This window comes from Lolium rigidum, chromosome 7 (assembly GCF_022539505.1).
Source record: "Lolium rigidum isolate FL_2022 chromosome 7, APGP_CSIRO_Lrig_0.1, whole genome shotgun sequence".
Lineage (NCBI taxonomy): Eukaryota > Viridiplantae > Streptophyta > Magnoliopsida > Poales > Poaceae > Lolium > Lolium rigidum.
In genome coordinates, this window is record NC_061514.1 from 249,586,956 (window position 1) to 249,593,239 (window position 6,284).

Consider the following 6,284-nt stretch of genomic DNA (forward strand, 5'->3'; position numbering starts at 1 on the left):
GTTTCTATTTTTTGCTTCCAATGAAACAAATACATGTGTATGCTTCAAACATAATAACAAATATTCCATTCCATCAATATTGCTTCCCAAAAAGTAGTGTTTGCTTCCACTGAAACAATATATGTTTCTGAAATAAAGAATCGAATTTGCATCAAAAGGAAATTAGTATTTGCATCTACTACTATCAGAATTTGCTTCAAAGTACAATAACAGGACAATGGAAAGTCGCTCTACATGCCCCCAAGATTATAAAAGCATGCCCACTAGGACAACACACGCTTGAACATGGCACCGATGTGTAGACAATGTTCTCGAGAAGGAGCGTCGAAGAGATCATAGCAACATCCACGAGAAACGACGACATTATTGACGAAGAGCATTGGGGGATCATCAACGACCTGCAATCATCTCCTGGTAGAAATAAAATGATATAATAGACATGTGAAGCATGCATGCGCTTAGTCAAAACAATGTTCCTATCACAACATATATGAAACTAAGGAAGCATGAATTTTTGGAAGCAAACCTGTCTAGTATCAAAAGCATGTATGATACTAACTGGAAGCATGATTTTTCGGGAGAAACACTTTGTCAGTGTCACAACATATATGAGACTTATCAGAAGCAAAGAAGTTTCGAAACACAAAAAAACATGCTTGCCCCAAAATATTGGGTACTGATTTGTCTTTTATAGAAAAACGTAGTACAACCAGAGCGTAGTCTGTTAGCAATCTATAATGGTTGGGAAGCATTGTCAAAATAAAAGCTTCATATAGCTATAATTTGCTTCCAGTAAAATCAAAACTTATTTCTGTATAAAATAAGGATCAGCCATAGTGTTCGCGCCTTCTGGTACAATGCTATTCCATTTAAACAACAAATGGAAAAGGTATAAGAATGATTATATTATGCAAACTTGAAAACATACACGCTGCTTTGGAAGAATCAATTTGATGCTATCTCAACATAACTAGTACCACATAGAAGCTTCAAATCTGAACCATATATTACCACGAGGGCAGTATTTAAACTACAATGGTACTGAAAGTGAATAAACAAAAAACAAGAAGCAAGAAGCTTGGTTATATGGCCAAACTGTCTAGACTGAAGAAAAACATATAGTATACAACAGGATATTTGAAGTAAGATATTAGTGCCATCTCAAAATAAATCATCTGCATATGAAGCATTTGAAATTGGAAGCAAAAATATTTGTACGCAAGAATTTGTTCTATCTATATATAACCAATCTGTATTGGAAGCATATATGTTTTGAAGCACATAAGTAGTGCTACCTCAACATAACTCATCTGTCGTGGAAACATATAAATTTCATATTAAAATTGGATATGCTTCCCTCTAAGATGTGGATGCTTCTTCCCCTAATGTACACTGACCAGCTTGATCTGAAACAATGTGTTTGTCCTGTCAGCTTATGCACGTTGCATGATGGGCATACACAAGATATCATCAGGTTTGCAAGAACAAAATACAATCTGGGTGGAAAAAAAATTATACTTGAACTACATGAGTATAAATTGCATGCAGGGTACATAATTTCACTGTGAAAATTGAGAAGAAATTATATAAACGATATCTTCCAGAGATGGGTCGGCCAACGAGCCAATCAGGAACGGTAACCTCTCACTACGGCTGGTAAGCCTTCCCGCGGGGGCTCCACTAATCCAACAAGCCACCTCTCATGGCTACTGCGCCGGCCGGCGGAAATCAGGGCTGCCCGACAATGGTTCCCCGCGACAGATCGACATGGGATCCGTCGCAGGACTCGATCCAGGTGGAGGTGCATGTCTTGACCAGGATGGAGTGGTGGCACGGTGGGTAGATGTCTAGCGGCGCGGTGGGCGGGGCTGTGGCGGCACGGTGGGGAGAGCGGAGGCGGCGAGCGATATATCGACTGGGAACCTCGATGCGTTATTAGCGGATAATTTGGGGGTGAGGTGCGGAGGTTAATGGGCCCATTTTTTTCGGGAGAAACGTAGCTGTATATGGCCGTGCGATGGAATAGAAATTGACGGCATCTGACCGGTCCGACGATCTGCTTCCTATCGGGCTACGATGTGGAGTGTTTACCTAGGGAAAATGCTATAGGGGCTCGACTAATGTCAGCGCACACTTGTCAGCGCAAGCGGCTGCTCTTTGTAGCAGCGAGCTGAAAAGGAACACGCGACTAGTAGTGCAGCAGTGGCAGCTAGAGGCTAGATACAACACGCGACTAGTAAGTGGGCCCGACCTGTGCCTGGTATAGAACTTATCCGAAGCGTGCGACACAGTCTGCACGCGACTGGTACGAACTTATCGGCCGTGTGCCCCATGGGCCGCATGCTTCCACTAGTTCACGACTGAGTGAACCGACAAATAGTGGTAGTGTAGCCCCGTTCGGCCCGCGACTGTTATATTGACTTAACAAAATTCTCAGATGCGCATTTCAGTCCCCCCTCCCGGCCAGCAGTTTACAAATCCGCCGCGCCCCGCCAATCTCTCTGGATGACCGCGCGCGCCGCGCCTCTGACCCCGCCGCTCCGTGCCTCGCTGTCGCCGGCCACCGACTGCGCCGCGCCTCCTTGCCGTCGACCATGCCGCGCCGCGCTCCCTCACCCGTCCCCACCCGGTATGCACTACACGCCCTTCACATGTTTGATGAAATACTCGGATAAGTTTCCTATAGCATTGTATATGTTTGATTGGCTGCGGTGATTACGTACATCGATATGCTTCATGTTTTAGAGGAATATGAGTTGCTGATGTTTTATCAGAATGTTGATTAATTTCTATTTCGATAAATTTCTAGCACTTTGTATGTCCATTATTAGCAAAGGTTATGCCAAATTTTTCCGTGATTTTCTTTTTTGAATACTAATAATTTTCAATTTTGATTAGTTAGCCATGTCGTTTTGAGGAAAACTCAATGGCGTTGTCGCTGGGTCCTCTTCAAGCGGTTCGCGTGGAGCTGAAGAAGAAAATGCAGACACGGTCCGCACCCTCCGAGAAGAACTTAATGTAGTTAAGCAAGAATTGGTGACCCTGAAAGCGAACATGGTCACCATTGTCGAAAACCAAGTTGAAAATAGGGTCAACAACACCCTTCATATCTTGATCCAGTCGATCGAAGATTGAATTGCCGGAGGTCGACAAGGGCCACATCCCAAGTACCAAGGATCTACTGGAGGTGTATGGTATTGTCGAGCCTTCAACACATGTGGTGTCAGATCTTGCCGCGACCGCATCACATGTGACGTCAGATCCTGTCGAGCCTGCTTTGAAAATAAGGGACGGAAAAGACCTAAGAAAAAGGAGTATGTCGCTTGCCAAAAAAACCGGGTTGTGGACAAGATCTACACGAAAGATCGACGGTATCATGTGGCCGGTGAACCTATGTTATATCGTGGAAGAAGTACCTAACGTTACCTGGTGATATGAAGAGTCTGCATGACCTCATTCTGAAGGAGGAAATGCGCCTTATTTGTATGTAATCTCCAACATTTTCTGCTTTTTTATCGTCAATGTTCCTAAGGGCTTGGACTTTGTGGATAAACACCCTGACGTGTTTTTCGTGAGATTTCAAGATATATTGTCCATGTTTCACATGCATAGACTCCACCGAAACTGTGTTCGCCTATTTACGCTTGTTGAGGCCTACCAGGTTATAAAAGAGCAAGATTTATCCCCGAGCTTGGCGATAATGGACCCCTACTACCTGTATGAGAGATACATGGTCAACTATGAGAACAGACTTAATGCGATGTATTACATCGAAAATCACTTCTTGGTGAATAGGGATAAAGAAATGTTTGTCCTTCCTTATTTTCCCGAGTAAGTCACTTGCTAGCGCCACAAGATGCTTTCGTATATTTTTTTTTCATTATGTTTGAGTTTAAAATATAATGGTCGATTTGAATTGTGTTGCACAGAGGCTAATATCACCCTCATTGTTTTGTGGATCCTACACTCACACGCCGTGTATTTTGACTCGGAGAGTGCAAAACCAAAAAACTACACCAACATCAAGAACGTTCTGGATGATGCTATCAACTGCTACTACTTGAAGGGTAGCGGCTTGAAAAGAGAAGTAGTCATAAGAAGCAGGAGTGTATTCAGCCACAAAACAGAGTTCACATGCGTGAAGCAACCAAAAGATAGCACGATGGAGGCATTCTACACAATTCATCACATGCGTGAGTTTGTACGGGATCATCGGCTAGTTGTGGAGCCATCTATTCTTACAACCAGCGTCAAGGACTTTGCGATCTGTAGCAAGGAAGATTTCAGATTCAAGTTGTATCGCATTCAGCATAAGCTTGGGCAACTCATTAGGAAGGGTGTCTGCAGTTTGGAGGGCTTGTTCTACTATGGCGATGTAAGACCAAGTCAGTGGCAGATAGAAGAGATTTGTCATCTTCAGGGCGACCACCAGGACTTCATGACGTTTGATGGCCTCCGCTCGTTCCCTCGATAATTTGTATGATGAACTTTCTTAGGTTTAGTTTTGAATGATTTATAAGTCGTGTGTTGTAAACTGATCTTGGACATTGTTTGCGCATTTGCCTTGATCTTGTTGGTTGACCTCTTGTGGTGTGTTGTTTATATTCAAATGCACTTGCCGATGATTCAACTTTGGCATCGTCTAATGAAAGAGGGAGCCAATAATACCTTGTCTATATGTCTATGCACATTGCTTACGCATTTGACTTGATCTTATTGGTTTACCTCTTCTACCGTGTGTCTTTTATATTAAGCTCATTTCTTGGTACTTGACTTCTTTTAAATGTTGTGGCACTACGTCGTTTATTATGTATGAATTTGCATTACTAACGTATATTATTTATATTATGCATAGAGATGTCGTCGTATATCGTTTACAAGGGTAGGGTTCCCAGAGTCTATGCCAATTGGGAAGACTGTTGGAGGCAGGTACATCATTTTCGCAGCTGCATCTCTACATACGGTACAACACAATGGAGGAGGCGAAAGCTAGATACGCACACTATCTAGCTGAAGAGATGAGAGTGATGAGGAGAAATCCGATGAATACCGCCTTCGCGACTGCATTTCTCCTCTATGTGATTTTAGTATAGACTACTAATTAACTAGCTTGCGATGGATTTTCGGTTGTTCTGACATTTGAGATCAAATAATGATTTGGTACTGGTAAAATCATATCATGTGTGCATATATTTCGTATCATGTAAAATCATATCATGTGTGCATGTATTTAGTATTCTATTGTGTATGTATAGATGTATAATACGGAGAAATGGGAGCGTCTATTCAAAATAGGGACCAGAAGTACTTGCAGCAATTCAGCGGCCACACGCTGCCATTAGATATATTGGTCGCGCGCCGCGTTCACACGCGGCAACTAAGAAGCATACTAGTCGCGTGCCCGGCAGCACGCGACTACTAACGGATACCACTAGCGAGGTACCAGTCGCGGGCGCCGATCCACGCGCCAGTAGTAGGATTATTCCTACTACTGTAGTGTTTTCATTGTCAACTTTTTTACTACATTTTGTCATTTCTCATTATTTTTATCCTTTATATGTTTGCCCAACATAATTTTGGTTGTGCCATGTTCTTGTCAATATTTAAAAAAAGTATAGTTCAAAAGTTCTACATCATTTGCAACATGCTCCCTTCGTTCTGAAATAGTCTACATTCTAACTCCAAAATTTGTTCTGAAATACTCTACATTCTAGCTTTTAGTTAACAACAACACTGAAAACGAAGTGATTTTGCTCTCTTTATTGGTTGTTGTTATTTTTAATGTAGATTGGATTGGTTGCTCACATATCTAAGTAGTACTAATAAACGCAATAGTACTAGTTTGTCTCATTTTTTCTAGAATGTAGACTAAAACAGAACGTGCTAATGCTGGAATAATGTTTAATAATTGGCGGTGGGGCAATTGTCATGCATGGCTATTTATTTACTTATTTTGCAAGAGGATATTTCCATAATTGTCCAATGTGATAATTTAAATATATTGACATGAATTTTACGTGTACAAGTAAATTAGACCAACAAAAGCAAGATACATATAGCATCGGTTGTATAATTTGTTGGAACATTTTCCTCATACGTACCACATAATGTATAAAAACTCATGGAACATATTCCATAGCAAACTTGCGATGTGTAGTCACCTTTTGTTTGACAACTATTCTACATTTGTACATTGCAACTTTAGAAAATATTCCGTATGAATGCTGGATTATTCATATATAACCGGGTGGGTGATAACATCCATCCAAATAATATAGTGAAGC